General features: G+C 37.2%; 1 protein-coding gene across 3 annotated transcripts in view; it reads right to left on the reverse strand.

Moving 5' to 3' along the window:
- The window catches only part of LOC105422411 (lachesin), a 707,047-nt gene that overhangs the window by 570,569 nt on the left and 113,371 nt on the right, over window positions 1-23,107 (reverse strand). Inside the window, exon 2 of one of the 3 annotated variants that reach the window (XM_089081989.1) lies at window positions 21,624-21,836. The exons of the other annotated variants lie outside the window; for them this stretch is intronic. The gene's annotated coding sequence lies outside the window, so the exon portion shown is untranslated. The remainder of the gene's footprint in view (window positions 1-21,623; window positions 21,837-23,107) is intronic. 3 annotated transcript variants of the gene reach the window in all.

The following is a 23,107-nucleotide window of genomic DNA, read 5'->3' on the forward strand; positions in this document are numbered from 1 at the left end:
AAGATTGGAATTTATGTTACAAAAAAAAATAAGTTTATTGTTATATCATTATACATATTATACCAATTTATAATAGTGTTTCTTTAATATTTAATTATTTTTAAAAGTACAAGTTTGTATATGACAATACGTTATGAGATTTTTCGCACTTCCTTTTTCTGAAGAAAGATTTTACGAAATAATTGTACGATTAGCCTAGCATTATCTTTGTAATCTTCGTTGAATATTTTGAGAAACTGTTTAAGCTTATAACAGCAAGACAAATAATAAAGAAATACGCAGCAATATTGTCCGCAAGTCTGAGAAAATGTGCCCTGTAATCGCACGATGTTCCATTTATGGGTAATAGAGTTTTGTCGGAGTCGTAGATTAAATCTGGAATCCAAGGGAGGTAGTCCATAGCTATTGAAATACGTGCCTTCTCCATGCTTGTCTGTGTAGCAACCCAGTGTTGTCCAGGACAATCGTGATTATCGGTGTTCGCGACGATGGCCGTCGAATTCGTCCATACCCTCGGGATTCTGTCGGCAGGATACACACCCGCATGTCCGATACTGAGATGATGCAACGCTCGTAAGATTTCGAGCGAATTCATCTTTCGCAGAGAGGAATGATGTTTGAGTTGTTTCCTAGCTCGTCGGTATCGTTATATGTTTATCTTCTTGTGAGGATTGTACGGTAGGAGGATCTTTTTTTTCATGCGTGAGTTTTGATAGATCTTTTTTCTCCGCTTTTATTCGCACCTCGTTTGTTCTGTTTCTAATCTTTTATTTCTCCACGTAACGAGATTCAAGAAATTTCGTTTTATCATAAAAATTCCGCTTTTTGCATCGCTGTCATCGGAGCTTTCATCGGTAAAAGAATTAATGCTGCTTATGTCCCAGTTTCTTTCTTGCGATTGCATCCAATATCTCAATTTGCATGCATTGCAACGCGCAATGAAATTTGTCGGAATTTTGATGAAACCCATGATGATTGCAGCGTAATTCATGCTCTTCGCCTTCCGAGGTTTTTGAATGAGGGAGAGATTCCTTCTAGATTATATACGTTTCTCGCGAGTGTGTTTTGCAAATAATGTACCTTCTCTCGGTCTCTGGTGTATATGTAACAAGCTTGTCGTGCAACTTCACACAGTTCCGCTGTGAAATATTTGTAATTGGTTGTTCCGTCAAATCACTCGATTCCGTGGAAGTTTTGAGAGAGCCAGTTGTTTTCTCGTCTATATTTTTTGGATAATTCGACAAATGGATATGGAGACAACATAATGCAGTGGCTTATGAATGCTTCGTTAACGGCGACAACCGTCACTTCCTTCGGTATAAACTTCCCTTCAGTATCGCGGAAACCTTGTATATCGATAACTATATCCATGATGCGTAGAATGCACTTTCAATCTGTTTTGCCCGAAGTGACGACGTTCACGTCTAAAGCAAAACTGCAGCTATTTTTCGTTACGCATTCGGAGAAATAGAAATGAAAAGTAGATAGCGATGGGAGGGGGAGAAATTCGAGTATATTTTATCCACTAAAATCAACGATAATTTGATGCGAGGAATCGATTTCTAATACGTTATCGAACTCTGCGTAAACGATACAATTAATCGTTGTGGTAATAGCTTTTTCAAATCGCACTTCTAATCGTAAACTTCCATGTCTGACAAGATTCTAATGTCCCGCGTAATTTGCCGATCGGGAGTGAAATCGAAAGCGAAAAGCGTGAAACCTTTGACATAATCTTCTCTGCTTATAGAATTCCCCTCATTTAGAAAATGGATGCCGGTTCCCGAGAAGAGAGTATTATAAGCCTCGATGTAGAGCGGGTGATCTTTTGAGAAATTTGGTTGCAGTGGTCTGCTCGGAATTTGCACGCCATCCGCATATAACGAGAAAAAATTTATACCGTAATTTTTGAAATTAAATGGATTTCGCTTTCTGTCACCGTTAAACGCTTTGGTATCGACGAATCCGACTATTATGCGCTTCGGAAGTTGCCCGAATATCGCGTTATCAATCGATTCTCCTACCACTCCGGCGTGAATCGTGAATGTTTTAACTTTAACTCGCGTCAGGGGATACTTGACGGTTGTTTTACTCAACATTCTCGCATGTTCGAGTAACACTGCAGGACTTATTTTTGCTTTTCTTATGAGAAAATTAGCATCTAAAATACGTATTTTCGAGGTTGAGTTGCCTTCCATGAGACAAAACGCATCTCTCGAGCGAACGTGTCTCATCTAATCTCCACCCCGTTAAATTAAAAATTTATTTCCTGATTAAAGACGTCGCAATAAAGATGGCCTATTCTATAGATCTAGCGAACGTTCTCCTTGGATGTATCGTGCGCGTCTTACGAGAGCTTGATTGGGGTTGTCCGATTCTAATAGCATGTCCATATAAGCGGGTTCGTCCGTGTCCTATAGACAAGAAGTCAGATGCGAAGTTTTTGTCGGTGAAGAATAATTTAACAATACTTCGATGTATGCGCGGTACGCGTAGGCGTTATTTGGGGGTGATTTTGAGGGCGAGTTTTTGATTGAAGTACACGTCGATCTGGTTGAACATCGAATGTAGTAGGTGATTTACAGGACCTACTTTGTTTCCTCCTCCAGCCGATGTTCCAGGACCAGGTAAACTTTCTACTCGTATGCGTCTCTACGTATGCGAAGGCTTAGCATGATATGCGTGAGTTTTAGAATCTTCGCCATGTCCAGGTACGACGAATTCTATAGGTGCGTCGTCCGAGCGAGGTTACCGGTTTGTAATAAACCCATTGTGAACTCTCGACTGGTTTGAGTAGAAGGTAAACTGAAAAGATCGAGCTCGTTCTTTAAACACTCGCTCGAGTGAGTATGAAGAAAGGACATATCTTTCAAATTTACGAATCGCACTCACGTCGGTTAAGTGAATATATCGGATACGGTGCGCTTTTTCCCGTTATTTCGTCGATATTTCGTTGCCTTTTTATTTTTTCCCGCTTTCCTCAATGATTTTTTTTTTAATCGTTTTTTTCACGCCGATTTTCGATGATTTCTTTTTTTTTACCGACTTGTCTGCGTTTACGAACCGTGCTTCTCCCGGATTTACCGATGCGTGCGTCGTGCCCTCCGAAGGGAAACTGAGCGACTACTGAGCGTATTTTCGCGGATGTTTTATATCTCGACCCCTTCATCAAGTTATTTATATTTTCTTTGGCCTTTCTCTTGAGATTTCCCCCCGATTCCTTGAGTTTTGACTGCTTTCTTGAACGGAGTGTTGTTTTCAATATCCTCTATCACGCCAACTCCTGCGCGTAAAGCTTCTTTTCCGACTGCGCGCATTGCCCTGCTTAGATAAGGAAGTACTCTTCTAAATAATCCTCCGAGGAAACTTTCGATCCCATGACCACGTTGATAAGCTGAACCGACGAAAATTCGAGGAATTCCTCTTCCCCTACCTCCACTACCGTTCTGCATTTCGTAATACTCGTCATATTCCATGCGGGATTAGTTTTTTCTCAAAGCTCCGTAGACTTTCCACCGCAAATGGTAATTAACGGACACGTCTAAAGTGTAATATCACTATTAGCGTTCCGGATACGAATGGTATTTTTTCTCCACGCTGATCTTTTATATCTATTTCAATTTTATAGAATTTCGTTTGATGCAGTGGAGTATATTGTAGAGTGGAGAAATATTTTATCAGATTCGTCCCGTACGTATAATTACAGCCGGATATTTCGACTGGAACGATTTGAAGAAGCGGACTTCACATATCGCCGGTTATGTAAGGCTCGCAAATATCGCAATAAACGTACATTTTATCGGGGATACCGTGCCATAGACTGCAGGGTTCTATAGTCCAGGAAGATATAACGCGTCCTCCACTGCCGACGATAAAACTGAGTTTGAAAAATGAAATTAAATCGTTAGAATTAGGTAATTTGTGATGGTAAAAAAGGCTGGCATTATTGATGTTGATTTTCCCCAATATTTGAAAAATATTAGCAGGCAGATTTATATAATGAACGAGAGTGCAGTTTTCGTCATATTCGATGCTTATGAGGACCTTACCACCAGAGCCTTTTTGTAGTTCGAAAGTAAAATGCGAATCGACGTATCTACACTCTCTATTAATCGTTCTCTATTATCGTAGATAAGATCCTCTTTATTTTCATAAACACCTGGCCGTAAGTATGATTCTTTCACCGTAAACTTATCAGCATTCTTCTCATCCTTTATGCTCTTCAAATCGGCGAATCTAATCTTATTATCGTTTTGACGTACGTGAAAAAGACTGGAAGGAAATTGAATCTCGCTAAGTGCGACTTCCCATTCTCCGAATAAATGTATACTGTGAGCTAATTGTGTGGTGAAAGAAGAGCATGTATTTCCTGGAAAATACTTCTTACTGTTATTGCTCGGAAGAACCATGAAAAATTGTTCCTCCTCCATCTTGGAGAAAAGTTAAACTCGAAGCGGGAATCCAACTGTCGAATTTACTGGGATATCCTCGCCAGCTAACTAGCAGCTGTTTATTAGCACCGCGTCCTCTGCTCTTTATCACGCGTTCGACGATAAATTCTTCTTCCGCCAAATTTTTATCGACTCGTGCTAATTCTTATTCATAAAAAATCCCATCGATGTGTTCTCCCGATAAATCACACAATTCATATGCACGGGGTCTTCGCCAATGGAGAACGCGACAAACTCGAAATATCTCCTCGCTCCACCGCGCTTCGTATCTTTTCTCGAAAATGGCTTTTGCTCTACTGACACGTACGAGATCGTTAACATCGAATTTAGCCTTTCGTTCTATTACTTTCGGCGCCCCCTTCTCTCTTCCCCTACGTCGCTCCATATTTTCGCGTGCGATACGAACATTTTCTCTCGTAACGGTCGCCGGTTGCATCCTGATGGACGAATGACGAGTGTGATTGTAAGCGCACGATATTTTGCAACACTTCGATGTAACGCCGCGTATTTTTATGCGTAAAATAGCGCCACATTCGCTCCTTCAATGTTCTATTGAAGCGTTCGACGACGGCAACTTTAATGTCCGGATTGTGAGCTACTCGATAATGTATGTATTTAACTTGTTATTGAGTTTTAAAAAAATGTTTAAATTTGTTAGCATTTTTATTAATTGAACTATATACAATGAACATTGCATTAAAAGCTCAAAAAGGAATAAACTGCTGCTAAGTGCAACTTTGCAAAATATATAAAATTTTTTAAACTGCGCATTATGTATCTAGATTTAGAATGAGAATATCAAAACAATAGATTGAAAACATAATAGACATTGCGATTTCAGGTAATAAATATGGAATTTCTATATAACACTTTTTAAATAAAAATATTAATTTTTCATCTTATATTATTAATATTTTATATGTTAATTAAATTATTTATAAAAAACTTTAAACAATTATTGTGAGGTTTTACCGCTGGCTTTGCTAAATATTTTATATCTACCCAAGATGCACGATGTGGAGATTGCCAGTCGGATTTGCATCTCGTGTATGTGTGTGTGTGTGTGTGTGTGTGTGTGTGTGTGTGTGTGTGTGTGTGTGTGTGCGCGTGCGCGCGCGCGCGCGCGCGCGTATGCAGTTATACATACGTGTATATGAATATGCATACGTGTATACAACGTAAATAAATTACATTACAAGTTCTAACGTTTCTGAAAATAGATCTTTATAAATAGTTTTTTCTTTTTGTTTAAATTAGACCATAAATTCAAAATAACAGAATCAGAAGTGATTAAGAGGTGATGTAAAACATCTTCATTTGCAATTCTATTGATTTTTCGTGAATACATTTCTCTATTCTGAACTCTTTATTACGAGCTTCACTTGCTTCTTCTGACAGCTGATCTATAGGAATTGAAAAATTTGCAATAATTTTTTTTCCATGTATGAGAAGTTTATGTATAAATGCAGACATGTAATATCAATTGTAATTATTCACAAACAATCTCGCTGTATCTAACGCATATTTGCCAAATTTCTTAGTATCTATTGTTTCTCCGCATGAAATAGCTTGTAGAATAACTGCAAATTTTTGTATCAATTTCTTATTTAAACTGGTGATTTTTGCTGTTATATCTACTTCAGAAAAGAACCGTCTGGCCGTATTTCCATCATTGGATAATCCTGAACCACCTGTTTTACAATATTAATAAGTAATCCTAATTCTCTCTTGAAATCTTCTTGAATTCTCTTTTTCGTGTCTTGCCGTTGTTTCTTTAGAATAGGATCACGTATGATTTCTTAAAGGGCAAGTTATATGAAACATGAAGTAAAAACTCCATGCAACGAATTTTAGACTCGATATTGCAGACTCGATATTCCAAAATTATATATAGACTTATCTACATCTTTGTTTATAATTCATCTATCGCGTTCATTTGGCTGGTTTCGCACCACATAAAGAGCAAGTTGAACAAGAAGTTTCGCTAAAAAGAGTTGTGCATACTTTTCCGTCAATCATGATAAATAACATTTCATAATTCACTGTTACATTTTTATATTGCACAGAATTTAAATTTTTTATTTTATTTTCCATTGTACGGTATTCATTTCTAGAAGTGTGGTTTCATGAATAAACTCGAATTTTATTGGACGGCAATATCGTGTTGAAGATGGTGTTTCATTAATCCACAAAATACCAGATTTGCTTACCAATTGTATAGGGACGAAACTGGTCATAAAAATACAATTGTCAGATTGTGAGATGTCTTCAAACTTTTGCTTGTATGTGTTCTGATTGGATCACTCCATCCAAATCCTCACTACAGTTCAATTTTACATTTGTATATGAACTTAGCTTATCTTCATATAATGAAAGCAATCTGATAGCAGTTATGTCTAAAATTGCTTGTAGTTCAGTTGAAGCTAAAGTTTCCATTATCGTTATTGTATCTTTTGGTAGATAACACTCTGATTTTGCTTTTTGGATCTGATAATACGATTGCCACTGGTTTGTTTCATTTTCAATACAATTTTCTCTCAAATGAATATATTGAGTTTTTGAGGGATTTAAAGTGAGAAGCATAGCTAAACATTTTTCTTTAGAAAATAGAGATGTCTGGATTTTCTTCTTGCAAAAGTCTTTAATACGTCCGGTCTCATTCGGATTTTTGATCAAATAATTTATTATCACTGCTAAATTTGTAGATCCTTCAATTTGAAGTTTTTGCTTTGCTGCGAAAAGCAAAATGTCTGAATTGTATTGTTCACATAAATTTTCCGTAAGTCTATGCTTATGTCTGTCAGATACATCATTGAAATTTTTTTCGATAAAACAACAGAAGACTTGTTGTCACTAATCGACGGATTTGCTGTTGATAAAATTCTCGAAAAAATTCCTGCAGGGATTTTAAATTCTTCTTGCAGCCATGTATTATACTTTACAGCAAATGTTCGAAGTATTCTACTACATTTTTGCCATCGTTTAGATATGCAATACATCCGCAAATGCTCCTTCAGTTTCTTTTCACCATCTTCTGGTAATTGTAATTCATATTTTTTCACAATAATAAATTGAAACAGTTCTTCTTGATAATGAAAACCAACCTTGATAATGAACCCTCGAATTTCTTAAATAAATGAACAAATCATTATTCGTTAGTGTCTTCATAATGATTCAAATTATTATCAAGTTATTATTTTCTATAGAAAATAAATCTTTGTGATTCAGATAAAGCCGAATACACTTCAGATAATATACGATGTGTTCACATCAGAGCTATGTCACACTATGACTACTTGTGGAAATGTTTAAAAAAAAAGACGATTATCTGTTGCCAGCAGCGACTGTTATTTCAGATAGTCTTTTGTCAGTTTGAGTTTAAATGTGAATATAATTAACAAAAGAGAGCCTCAAGGAATGATTTCAATAATGTATCTGACAGACATAAGCATAGATAGACTTGCATAGATAACACATCGGCTTTATCTGAAGCACAAAGATTTATTTTCTATACAAAATAATAACTTGATAATAATTTAAATCATTATAAAGACAGTAACGAATAATGATTTGTTCGTTTATTTAAGTAGATATAACAACAAAAATCACGAGTTTAAATAAGGAATTGATACAAAAATTTGCAGTTATTCTACAAGCTATTTCAGAGCAGAGAAACAATAGACTCTAAGAAATTTGGCAAATATGCATTAGATACAGCGAGATTGTTTGTAAATAATTACAATTGTAGTGAAAGTGAATATTACATGCCTGCATCTATACGTAAACTTCTCATACATGGAGAAAAAATTATTGCAAATATTTCAATTCCTATAGGTCAGAAGAAGCAAGTGAAGCTCGTAATAAAGAGTTCAGAAAGTATAAAGAAATGCATTCACGAAAAATCAATAGAATTGCTACAAATGAAGATGTTTTACATCACCTTTTAATCACTCCTGATTCCGTTATTTCGAATTTACGACCTAATTTAAATGAAAAGAAAGAACAAAACCTATTTCTAGAAACGTTAGAACTTCTAATGTAATTTATTTATACACGTATGTATACCCATACACGCATGTATGAGTGCATACGCGCGCACACAAAACACACACACACACACACACACACACACACACACACACACACACACACACACACACACACACACACACACACACACACACACACACACACACACACACACACACACACACACACACACACACACACACACACACACATGAGATGCAAATCTGACTGGCAACCTTCACTTGGTGCATCTTGGGTAGATATAAAATATCTAGCAAATGCCAGATAAAACCTTACAATAATTGTTTAAAGTTTTTTATAAATAATTTAATTAATATATAAAATAATAATATAAGCTGAAAAATTAATATTTTTATTTAAAAAGTATTATATAGAAATTGTATATTTATTACCTGAAATCGCAATGTCTACTATATTTTCAATCTATTGTTTTGATATTCTCATTCTGAATCTAGATACAGATACATAATGCGCAGCTTAGAAAATTTTGTATATTTTGTAAAACTGCACTTAGCAGCAGTTCGTTCCTTTTTGAGCTTTTAATGCAATGTTCATTGTATATAATTCAATTAGTAAAAATGCTAACAAATTTAAACATTTTTTTAAAACTCAATGACAAGTTAAACAACATGTACTTTTTTCCATTAATTAAATTATTTTGGAAAGTATTTATTTAATTATATTTAATTATATTTGATTATATTTAAGAGAAACTGCGAAATTGTTTTTAAGATCATTTCTGTTTATTTAAACATATATTAAACATATATTATAAGTAAGAAAAATCTTTGGATCGTGAAAACTGTATAGAGATATGGCAATCTAAAAACTGAATGCGAAAATATCAAAGAAATAACGTATATCAGATTGATTTACATTGATAGATTTGTATGCAAATTGTGAAAATATTACAAATGATTGAAGTTATTACTAATAATTAGTTATTACGAATAATTTACAACTAATTTATTATCAGAATTTATTATCAGAAGATAATTTCGACAAGTCATGTTTTTGCTCTATGTCCGCTATTTCTTAAGCGTCGATCCACTGTGCGGCGTCAGCTTCGGCACTGCACAATTGTCATTGTACGACTAGTGCCCTGTAAGATTGGATTTCATATTACACTTCCTTATTCTATTTAATTTTTTCTTATCTTCTGCTTGGCGCACGCCAGTTCACCAGCAGCTTTCGCGCCGAATTATTATTTCATTTATATTCGTCATGTTCCGTACGCACCGTATTGACTGTATCCATTTTTACATGCCTATCCTTTGCGTGCGATCGCGTCTATTGGCTTCGTGTCGCGTTACGGCTCCGTGCGTGTGACATGAACGGTGTTGTGCGACGAAATGTATTCCACGGGGCAAGACATACGTACCACCAGGCGGGAGCCATGGATTAGCCGGCGATTCCCGCTGGATCGGATTTTGATCATCGTCTGTGGCACTATCGGGGCACGGCATATGGAGATGTTGCCACCATAATGTTAAGGTAAGCGTATGTTTTTTATTTCATGTGTGTCGCTTTTACATTTTTTCTTTTCTTTCTGTTTCTTCCCTTTTCTTTTGCATGTGCATGCAGTAATCTCGGTATAAGTTCCTCGAAACGAAGTGGTTCTTCATCATCCGTTCACCAGGAATCGAGTTATCTATATTCCTCCTCTCCGCACGAGGAGCGTTTTGCGAGGATCGGGATTCGGATTGCTTTTCGGTGAATCCTATCCGTGCATTTTTTCTCTGTGGAGCACATATAATAAATTGTTTAAGCTAGTCTGTCGTTGACTGCGACTCACTTCGTTACGAAAGTTCATGTAGTCGGCTTCAAAATGCGCTGTTTAGTTTGCCAGGAGGAGTATACTCCCGCGGTATGTTGTGAGTGCGTGCGCGCGTCTTGGCTATCGGCAGCGCGGCAAGTTGCGGCCCGAGAAGAGTCATCGGGCTGGATTGAGGAGTGCTACCCTCGCGACTCCCTGCGAATGTGGGTTTGCGCTGCCACTGGGCGGCGAATTGTGCATATGGTGCGTTGTCGCGATTGGTATGTGTTTAATTTTATTTACTATTATCCTATTATATTTTCCTTTCTTGCTAACGCTTTTTCTTCTTTTATTTGCGATTATTCGGTCGTGTGCGTCTGTTTTTTAGTTTTTGATAAATAGTTTGAATCCGTTCGCGTGTACGGTCACAATTTTGCGTTTTTGTTTAATTTTATAATTAACGTCTGAAATTTTTTCTACTATTTGATATAGACCTATCCATGATGCTTCTAATTTCTTCGATCGTCCTCGATGCACAGCTTCGTCGTGCAAGAGGACTTTATTTCCTACTCTAAAAGTTTTACTATTTGTATTTTTATCGGCATAGTTTTTTACTTTTTGTTTCGCCTCGCGGATATGTTCCTTCGCTAGTTTCTGTGTGGCTCGTTGTCTTCTAATTCTTGTGTATAATTATCATACGTGTAGTACTGTTTCGGCGGCGCCGTCAGTGCAATAGGTAGATTTGCTCGGTGCCCGTACATCAATTCGTATAATCCGTTGCTGTATGCGGTGTATTATATGTGAACAATTAGTTTAATTTTCGTCTATGTAGTGTCTCAAATATTCGGCTAGAGTCCTGTGTCATCTCTCTAAGGTCCTGTTACTTTTTAAATGGTATGCGGTAGTTTGGATTTTTGTAATCTTTAAAAGCATACATCCTTGAACATCTCTGACGAAATTATTTGATCTGTCAGTATTTTTTCTAGTATTCCAAATTCATATTATTTTCGTAGTGAATTCTTTGGCAATTGTATTTGCTTCTTGGTCTGGTATCGGTATCGCCTTATTTTGTTAAGTCATCCTGAAATGTTAACAGCTATTTATTTCCTTTCGTAGTAACTGATGATTAGTCTCACGATGTCTAGAATGCATTTTTCGAACGGTCTCTCTGCTGTTTCCATTAATACTAGGAGCATCTTAGTTTTTTTGCTTAACTTGTTTTTCTGACAACACTCGCATTTGGCGATGTAATTCTCTACATCTTTCGTTAATCCATGCCAGTTATGTGTTAATTTTATTTGATTTATCGTGCACGATTTATTGTGTTACATCTTGATATCCTCCAAAGAGAGCATTGTGGTATTCGTACAATATTTGTTTTTTTTCTTCTTTGCTGTATTCGCGTTTTTCCTTGTCGCGCTCGACGCTATTTATCTGTGTGTCGTGCGCGATCGGATTTCTGCTGAGCACGTCAGCATTTGTATTGCCTTTACCGATCTTATTTTACTTCATAATCGTCCTCTTCTAATTTGAGTTTTCTGTCATCTGATTAATATCGAGTTAGGATCTGTTATATTAAACCAGATCAGTAGCTTGTAATCCGTAATTATTTGAAATTTTGTTCCGTATAGATACGGTCGAAAGTGTTTGACGGCCCATACTATAGCTAGCAATTCTTTTTCCGTCGTATAATAGTTCTGTTCCGCTTTATTCAAAATTCTGCTCGCGTAAACGATCGGTCTTGACTCACTGGCCCTTGCGATAATACCGCTCCGATTCGGATAGCGTAGTCGGATGCATTTGTCATTAATATAAATTGTTTCATAAAATCGGGATAACTTAGTATTGACGCGGTCGTTAAACTTTCTTTTAGCGTTTCGAATGCATTTTGTTGTTCTGTCGTCCAACTGAATTTTCCGTCTTTTCTTGTTAATTTTGTCAATGACTTTGCTATCTTTGAAAAATTTTCAATGAATCTTCAATAGGTATACTAGACGGGTTCTAACCCAGAAGCTCCAAGGGGATGCGAGTGTGTGGGGGGAACTTGTAGGCGTGGGAGGAGAGGGAAGCGGGAACGCTTCGTCGGTCCTTTGAAATGTGTCGCCCAGTAAGGAAGATAAGATACTAGAATTTAGATAATAATAATAATAATAATAATAATAATAATAAACAAATTGAGTGAAGCGTCGATATATGATGACGCTTCCGATTTAGACAAGGAAAAAACTGACGATTGTACGTGACATGTTAAGAGAATCATCAATAAATTCGATTGCTATAAAATTTAAAGGGACAAGGAAAATTGATGATATCGTGTTGCAATGGAGCGATGACAAGGGGGGCGCGCGGGAGAGCTCGAGTCTGCCGTCACCGCTACCCGCCGCCATGTTTTCATATCATCTTGTCTTTTTCTTTATCTACTATCATTCTCCCCCGATGCGGCTCTCTCTATTTTATACCTACTATCTCTCTTATTACGAATCTTATTCTTACGATTTTAAATATAGTAATTGTTCTAATATCATAAGGAATGGTGGAGAAGGAAATGATAGAGAAGGAAAAAAATAATTTTAATTTAATTATTAAATTTGAAAGAATAATATATATTTTTTTCAATATATATATTTATTTATCATTTAATGCATAGCGCACAATATTATTTATAGCGTAAGATATTAATTCGCACTCTATGGGTGAATTTTTATCATAAATCTTGTACAAAACTTGTACTGCATCGCACTTATCGACGATACAACTTTGGCGTAAAGAGGTTACAGATTGTTTAAATTTTTTATTTATACTGTGTATATTCTGATATAATCAAATGGAAACAAAAATTGTGATTCAAAAAACTTATGATCATATTTCGATTTAGATAAAGGGTTGATCATGCTCCGGTTTAAATAAAGGGACAAGGAAATTGTCGTCCCGTTTGACCACGTTGTGATTGACCACAGCCACTCACAGCGATCGATGACCTAGAGGTTTTCTTCTGTTCAAACGCTATGAGTGGCTAGGTCAATTGCAACGTGGTCAAATGGACCCTACCCAAATTGTTGAGAATATGTAATAGCTGATTGGATGTGCAGATTACAGTAGATGCCTTGGAAAGTTCGTGTCGGTCCTGTTTATTTTTTTTCCAAAATTTCCTACATGTATCGATCTTCGTCGATCTAGGTTTCATTGTTCGAGAAAAGTTCATAGTGAAAGAGGTGGCAGTGTTGAAGAACGGGAAGGAGCTGCTTTATCGAGTTTTTAAAGAATGCCCTGGAATCTCCTTACGAGGAGTGAACAATCGAGAGTATGTTGGATCATGTTCAATCACCATGAATTGAATTGAAATGATGGTGACATCGCTTACGAGTTCTCAGAGACAACGATTCGAAGCAGTGTGTGCGGCGACTTAACGCGAGACGTAGTGTACATGAAAAGATTAGAAAAGAAGAAATGATTGGAGGAGACTCTCGGCGACATCGTCACGAATCTCGATTGTCGAGACCATCGACGTCAACTTCAAGGCATCGGACGTCTCGCCACTTTGGACAACACTCGTGCCTTTCGCTGTGAACGCCATACGAAGAATTGCACGATGGAGAATGTGTGTAAGCTGTACGAATGGTAGTTGAAGCGGCAGGTATATATAACTTATTTTATTAATTTTCTATGTATGTGGAAAAAAGTATGGAAACATTTCCTAATTTTTTTTTTCTCTTACATTACAGACACTTGAGGAACAATTCGCTTTGTTACAATTGGAGCATTGATAATGAAGCAATGATGATTCCCGAGTCAAGTGCGAGGCGATATATAATTATAAATATTCTATTCTATTCTTTGGTTATAATCAAATCTATTGCGTGTAATCTTATACAATGCATACTTAAATAAAAAAAAAATTCTGAGTCAAAATAATTAAGATTAATAGTAAAATCGTCCTTTTCTAAATCTCCTCATGTAGAATGTTATATAAAGTTTTTTTTTAGATTTTAAAGAATATTATAAGAAATATTATTCTTAAAAAATTTTTTATTATTAATCTTAATTTTTGTGGATTGATATTATTTTTATATTTTATTTTAAAAAAATTTTTAATTTGAAAGAATATTTCTTCAATACACTACAACTGATCTTAATTACAAGAAAGAAAAAAAATAAAAAAAAAATACATTAATATTTTATGTATTTTTTATTTTTTAAAATCTTGCAATTCTTTCTGTCGTTGCGACTACCAGTTAAATATTTTAAATACATTCTGTAATGCACAATGTTTCGAATGTTTTCCACATCGTAAATTATTATTAATATCTATTATTCAAAGATTCAATGTCTTTGTAATCTACACCCAAGATTTCGATGATTGCATCATCCTTCGTACCGTCGTCGAGCATATCTTTCAACCATTTTCGTTTTTCGTATCCCTTAACGTATTTGAGAGCCTCATAGTCATTCTCTTCCATACCAAACACGGCTATTGTAATCAGACGTTTTTGCTGTATGAGACCATCTCATCTTTCCATTGCAATTCATGGCGATATGCAATCAATCAGGAAGCGCCAGACTTTTCGAATTTTGTAATATGTAAGAACAGAACTGACACGGGTTTTCCAAGGCATCTACTGTAATCCTGCGCGTCCAATGAGCTATTATATATCCTCGACAATTTCCTTGTCTCTTTATCTAAATCGGAGCATGGCCATTCCTTTTATTTAAACCGGAGACATTATTATATGCCTTCCGAATCACAATTTGTTCATAGCAGCCGAATTATCGGCGCTTTCGTAAGTGTTTTTTCCATGCCCTTTGTCTAAAAAATAAAAATATAAAAATTGTCCAAAATAAAGAGCAGCCGAAGTATCGGAACTTCTCTTAATATGTTATGACATGTACAATCGTCGATTTCTACAAAAAGCCATCTTTTCATGGAGCCATCTCTTCCTAGAAAAAAAATTGAATCATTATCTTTTTTTTCTTTTAAACACGTTATTTTAGCGAGGAAGTCACGCTCAGTTGCGCACAGAATAAATCGGATACAGCAAGTTGAATGGATCGGACACAGGTTCAAAAGGATACAATAAGGAACAGATATAAGGTGGTTGAAATCGAACACAGTGAAATTTTGGACACGATGACAATCAGACACATTGAAAATCTGACACAGTACTAATCGGACATAGTAGGAAATGAACAAACAATAGCTGCAATCGGACACAGTAGCAATCGGACACAGTGCCAATCGGATACAGTGCCAATCGGGCACAGTAGGAAATGAGAGAATATATGTGTGTGTATATATATATATATATATATATATATATATATGTGTATGTATGTATGTATATTGTAATATACGTATATATGTGTATCATTGTATTGTTGACTTGTTATTCTAAACACATTATTTACGATAAATATCATCACATGCCTCGGTAGTCGAAGGGATAAGATGCCTGTCCGGTAAGCAGGAGATCCAGGTTCGATTCCTGGCTGAGGTGGTATTTTTTCGCAAAATAATTACGAGTTTTCACGACTGGTTCGTGGTCGGGCTCCGCCGTGATGCACACCCTCCCTTCTTATTTGGGCGCATAGATAGTTAAATAAATAAATAGATAAAAGAATCTGACAAAAAAACGTGGCTATCTACCTCGCGAACCGAGATATTAAGCGTTAAAGTTGACGACTTTTTTGGTTAGGAAATCTGTCATAGCGACATAATGCTGCAAACTGAGCATGCGTTGTGACTCTGTATGCATGATAAGGGGATTCGGGGAGCGATGTCCCCTGAACGGAGTCCAGGGAACAAAGTCCCCTGGTCGGAGTCCAGGGGGCAAAGTCCTCTGATGGGAAGGTCGAGGGGGGCGAAGCCCCTCCCACTATCACAGAACTAATTACGAAAACAATACACAATAAAAAATTATATTTGTAACAAAATGAAAAAATCAGCGAAAACTTCACACCCAATCCTTGCGTTGGGGTCTTTGCCAATCTTTCTAGGATCTATCATTTTAGTAAAGCGAAAGATTGCATTTTGCACTTCGAATATAATAACACTTTTAATACTTTTTTAGGAAAACTGTCACGATTGTAACTATCCGTGCGTCCATTTCCTACTGTGTCCGATTGGCACTGTGTCCGATTGCTACTGTATCCGATTGTTACTGTGTCTGATTGTCACTGTGTCCGATTTCAACTATCTTGTGTCCGTTCCTTATTGTATCCGTTTGGACTTGTGTCCGATCCATTCAACCTGCTGTGCCCGATTTATTCTGTGCGCAACTGGGACTCACTCTTATTAGCGCTTCTTTTAGCGGGTGCGAACATGTCGTGACACGCTTGATTGGTTACCCTACATTAAAAACTAACATATCCATAAAGATGAATAAATTACATGTTTTGAAGATAACATTGAAATTAATATCCAGTAAAAGAAATTAGTGGGAAATATAATATATAAAAAACTCTGAACAATGTTACTACAGCATTCGTTAAGTTCTAACACATTATATATTAATCGCATATTAGTTGCTTTGTGAAAAAAAACGAACAACTCTTATTACTACAAAATTTTCAAAAATGTGTGAGAATTATTATATCCAATTCGGCAGGATGAAACGTACAATCGAAGATTAACATCCACATTATATAAATATCTAGATATTGGAAACAACGTGGGACCAATGTCCCATGTGAAATTGATTCTTGGATAATCGAAGCAATCAGATTATATCGTGCTTCCGCGGCGATTACTCGCACAACACTTTCTTCACGCGACACGCGTAAATAAATAAAGGCCGTATATAAAGAACAAACTTTAATAAGCTCAATCAACTACACTATTCGTGATACAATTCGTTCGCGCGTCACTTCCCAAAACCGTCTTTCACGAATTTCACAATCAATAAATCAATAATACATAAACATAAACAATAATACATAAACGGCGCGTTAGCAACGAACAATCTTCTCAACATTACTCGGGAGCTAAAAAGCGAGCGGACCATCGCTTGGCCACAACAATATTGTCTCATGCAACATGAAAGATGTTCATCAAAAGACGCGCGGATATCAACCTATGCAATCGACTATGGTTTCATCATAATTCAGGATTTGATTATAGAACTCGTTAAAATGTATAAAAATAATATGTAAAACTGACATACTTGCTTGTACATGAAGCCATCAACCATACTCTTTTTATTTGAATTAGAACATTGCATCGAGCATGCATATATCTGGTTATGTCAGAATATATACGGCATAAATGAAAAATATAAACAATTTGTAACGCTGTTAAAATTGTACCACTGATAAATGCGATGCGCCGCAAGTTTTGCGCAAGATTTATGATAAAACTTTACCCATAGAGTTAATATCTTATGCTCTAAATAATATTGTGCGCTAATGCATTAAATAATAAATAAATGTGTATATTGAAAAAAAATATATATCATTCTTTCAAATTTAAATTCAAATTATTTTTTCCCTTCTCTACCATTCCCTTGTCCATAATTCCTTATGATATTAAAACAATAATTACTATATTTAAAATAATAAGAATAAGATTTGTAATAAGAGAGGTAGTAGATATAAAATAGAGAGAGAGAGCCGCATCGGGGGAGAGAGATAGATAAAGAAAAGACAAAATGATATGAGAACATGGCTGTGGCGGACCCGGGCCCTCCCGCGCACACTCTTGTCATCGCTCTGTCTCAACACGATATCATCAACAATTTTCCTTGTTCCTTTAAATTTTATTTTATAGCAGCCGAATTTATTGACGATTCTCTTAATATGTCGCGACACGTACAATCGTCAGTATTTTTTTCCTTGTCTCTTGTCTAAACCGGAAGCATCATCATCATGTATCGACGCTTCACTCAATTTATTTATTATTATTATCTAAATTCTATTATTTTATCTTCTTTACTAGGTGACACATTTCAAAAGACGAAGCGTTCCTTCTTCCCTCTCCCCTCGCGCCTACGAGGCGCGCACAACCGCACCCCTCTCGAAGCTGGATTAGAATCCTGGATTAGAATCCGCCTAGTATACCTATTTTCTGTAATATCCGGTTAATCCTATGAAAGATTGCACATCTTTTATCTTTTTGGGTACTGGAAAGTTTGTTACGATCGTTATTTTCGATAGATCCGGAATTATATCGTTTTCAGAAATAATGTGACCTAAATATGTCACCTCTTCTCTTAGGAACTCGCATTTGTTTGGTTGTAATTTCAGATTAGTGTCTTAATTTTTGGAATATCTCGATTAATCTTTTATTATGCTCTTTTAAGTTAGGTCCATAGACGACGATGTCGTCTAAATATACAAAGCATCTTATGCCCTGTATTGCCACTAACATCGAATTCATTAAACGTTGAAACGTGGCGAGCGCATTTTTTAAACCGAAAAGCATCCGATTGAACTCGTAATTCCGCGACGTAGAGAAAGCCGTTTTGCTTTTATCTTTGTCGTTGCTATTTGATGGTAATCCGACGCGAGATCTAGCATCGAAAAGTATTTTACGTTCCCTAGCTGATCGAGAATGTAATGTTCGATAAAGGAAACGAGTCTTAAAGTCATTTAGTTTTCGGAAATCTACGACAATGCGCAGTTTAGATTCTCTGAACGCATGGGCTTTCTTTGGGCTGACTAATATTGGAGCGTTCTACTAGCTTGGACGGATAATTTTTTCCTCCCTTTTTCTTTATCTGCTTATTTATTTCCGCCTTGTGTTTCTCGGGCAGGCGGTACGATCGGACGTTGACTGGTGCGCTATTCACGCGCGTGATGATCTCATGTTACACCGCGGTCGTGTGTGAGAGTGAGTCACTTTCCAAATGGAATATATCTCAATAATCATTACATATTTATTCCAATGTTTCTTTTTCCTCGATGTTTCTTTATGTTTGATGATCTGTGCGTAATTGCTCTCGTTTTCTCCTTTCGCCTATGGTCGGTGTCTTTTTTCACGTATTTCGGCGTTCTTTGTTTTTATTTCTTCTAAGTTTACCATCAATGTGCTTATTTCTACGAACTCTTTGGTTGTATTCATTATACTTATCGGGCAGATGAATTCTTTGAGATCCAGGCAGCATTCGATAAATATTCCTGGCTTTGGTTGTTCTGGTCTTATTATCCCTACCTGATTTTTGTTGGTAACTGCTTCGATAATTGTTTTGCTGCGTTGTTTTAGCAGTATCTTTTGATAGCTGGAGTTTTAAATTTATATTGCCGATATTTAATATCTTTTTCCCGTGGTCGCATCTTGTCTTTTGTTTAGCCAAGAAATCAATTCCGAGTATTCCCTCATAATCCATAGGGAAATCATCTCTGACCACGTATATTGAGTGGCGAATTTCTTGTTTTCCTAACTTTATTGTTAATTTTATTTTTCCTAGCGTGTAGATCTTATGTCCCGTTGCACATTGTGACATCTTATGTCACATTGCAATGCGTTTCTCACGCACTAGAGTTTCGCTTTTGAAATTTCCGATTTTTATTAAGGTGAGAGTAGCGCCCGTGTCTAGGAGAAAAGTTGCTTTCCCTTTTTTTGCCTTTTCGTAATGTTATTAATTCTAACCCGTTGCGCGCTTCTCGCGTTACTTGTGCTACTTGATACTGTCCGGCCGTGCGCGTAACCCTGACCTTCGGTCTCTCGCTTTCGTCACCGCTGATTGCTTGACGCTGAGTGCTCTCTTTTCACGGTTTATCTCGCCTCGTCTTTACCATTGTATTTATTTGCGTTTTATTTGTATTATTATTTTTGGTTTGGTGAGTGATCCCTTTTTCAATTTTGCCGTGAAGTGCCCAGTATTCCGCACGATTATGTCCTGCTTCTTGCAGTGCGTGTAGTATTTATTCATTGTATGTAATATTTATACGCGGCTGCCTGTCTGGTTGTGGAAATCGATTGGTAAATTTATTTGGGCAATCTCGGCCGTAGTATCCTGTATTTTCGCATTTGTGACATTGCGGCAATCTATTCTCGCGGATGGGTGGGTGGGGGTACTCGCTTTCGGACGCCCGAAATTCCCCGTTGATCCCTTTTTTTTTCCTTCGCGCTATGACGTCTTACAATGTCGTATAGTGTTGCGCACTAACAATTTTATGTCATCTTGTAATCCTAATTGAAAGTTATATAGTGCTTGTTGCTGTATGGTTTCTAAGATCGCTCTTTTTGATTCTGTCGCCCTTCAATTATTAATTTATATAATTCCATGGCTAATTTATCTGTGCGTAATCCAAACGCTCTTGCCGATTCTCCCGGCTTTTGTTTCAGTGTATTGAATTCCAACTGCAAATGTGTGATATTCTTTTTGTTGAGATAGCACACTTCCAATTCTCGTTTCAATTGCGCGAAGTCGCGTATGTCTCGCGTTTGGAAATTGGTCATGGCCCTTCCTTTTAATTTTGCACACAGTATCACTTCCAGTAGCTAGTACCTTCCTCCTTTGGATTTTCATAGTATACGATGCCGCGCTTAGGAATTCCGGCAACTTGTGCGAGGCTCCGTCGAATTCCGGAATCATATCGCGGGCTTCTTTTAACCTCATGTATGTGTTCACGGAATCTCGCGAATTCCGAACGTCGTTCATCGTACGCCCGTATATCATCTCTGTCGGTTCATTATTTTCCGCGTCGACGTCCCGATTGTAACTCGTAATTTCTAATTGGCTCATATGGTTCTGTAGCGTTCGCATACCCTCTAGTATTTTTATTAGCATTATGTTTTGTGAGTCACGCGAAGTTTCTGATTTAGTTTTCCAACTTTGACTGATTTAAAGTGATTCTCATTTGCCTTACTTCGTCATCTAGCTCTATGTTAGTTACTCGTCGCTCTGCGATCGGTCGTAACGGCGTGCCTGACGGCTGATTTGTTATTTCTATCCAGCTTGCGAAGCGGAATGGAATTCGATTGGATCGAATACGCTGTCATAGGACGTCAGCGAAAATTTTCCGCGACTGGGGTTGCTTGTGTTTGTATCGTCACTTATGTCAGATCTTACGTTTGTCGGGCGTAGTAGAGTGTCGTCACGTCTCTTGCTACTCGGTAATATATTGTTATCAATGTCGCTAAGCGAGAACACGCATTTGATTACAATATTCGGATGTAATTTCGATTGACTTTCTAAGCTATTGTCGGAATAATAGTCGTTTAAATTATGACGCACGTTATCGCGTGGATCGCGTGTATTTTCCGCCTGCGCGGGGCTCGGGGGGCTCGGATTAAGTGCACGACGACCTGTGTTACTATGTAACCATAACACATTTCTCTCGACGGAAGTTCGATTGATGTCTTCATTTGACATCTGTTTTATCGCTTTTTTTAATATCTATTACGCTCGCTTTAATTTTCTATGACTTACATTACGGTTGCAATTCGCATGCTGTCGGCGTAGTGCTTGCTCGCTTGTGTAGTAGATCGGCGCCTTCTCCAGTGTCGCTGATATGTTCGCTGGCTGCTCTACCGGGTGTCCTTGCTGGATAGCGCGACTTGCCCTCAATTTTGTGTGTCCTTTTTTCTTTCCAGAATCCAGGATGTCTCAGAAAGGATGCGATGGCTTCCTCTAGTTCCGGCACTATAGATCCCATCGCTGCCATCAATTGCCGCTTCGGGCGCAACTAAGGGAAAGTGAGGAAGAGGAGGAAGAGGAGGAAAGGGAGCCACAAACTTCACTCTTGTCACAGAATAAAGAACTTTATTTAATTAATTTGGGTGTTCGTTATTTCCGAATACCCCACAATTGTCGCGTACTATTATACTTTCTTAATATCTACGTGTCGGTACTTGTGCGTCTGAGCTTCTGAACCTCTGAGTGTTCTCTTCATTGCTCTTTTCGCTTTTATCGGTCCGCTGTTACGCGGCCTCATGTCGAAACGTTGTTTGATACGTCAGCGTTTCGGCACGGTGTTATCCGAATCAGCGTCCTTGCCAAATTGCACATCAATTCATTGCAATCAGCAAGGGCGCGCATTGTTCTCTTATTTTAAACTTATTTTAATTTATTTTGTAAATCTCGAGTTCATCAGAATCTTTGGGATTCTGACTGATCAGCGGTATTACAAAATCGATTTGTGTCATTTAGGTTGCAGCACTGGCAACAAAACATATAAATTTCAGTTGAACTTTGCATAAAATATTGTACAGCCGTGTAGAACCTCGCTTCGCGTTGGAAAGTGTATACGTAGAATCAGTATGTTTCGCCCTCCCTATGGGAGGCTCCACTACCGAAAGATCTAACCTAATCCAAAATATTGTACAGTCGTGTAGAACCTCGCTTCGCGTTGGAAAGTGTATACGTAGAATCAGTATGTTTCGCCCTCCTTACGGGAGGCTCCACTACCGAAAGATCTAACCTAATCCAACCCTTATTACAAATTCTCTGTTTTAAAAACAAAAATTATTTTTTTATATAAAATATGAGATTTGTAATTTAAAGCAGAGAATTTGTGTTTTAAAGCAGAGAATTTGTATTTTAAGTCAGAGAATTTGTGTTTTAAAGCAGGAAATTTGTATTTTAAGTCAGAGAATTTGTGTTTTTAAAAGAAAAAATAGTTTGATATTCATACTTTATGTATTCTATTTTTTTTATTGAAATTTAATTTTTATCAGTGTGTAACGACACCCGACTCACCCCCATTATTTAAACAATATTCTTGGCCCCCGATCGATCAATCGTCGGAGTACCGACACGGCGATCCCTTCGCGATCCCGCCGTCGGGTAAATCATGTCGAATACCAGATGTAGCCAAACCAAAATCGCACGGCTTCACAGCGCGTGGATAAACAATAGACGCGCCAGTTAGGCCACCGCCGCCGGCCCTGCTACCGAGCGCTATCTTTGCGGAA

Source organism: Pogonomyrmex barbatus, unplaced genomic scaffold, assembly GCF_055798465.1.
Source record: "Pogonomyrmex barbatus isolate J1 unplaced genomic scaffold, ASM5579846v1 scaffold5, whole genome shotgun sequence".
Taxonomy (NCBI): Eukaryota; Metazoa; Arthropoda; class Insecta; order Hymenoptera; family Formicidae; genus Pogonomyrmex; species Pogonomyrmex barbatus.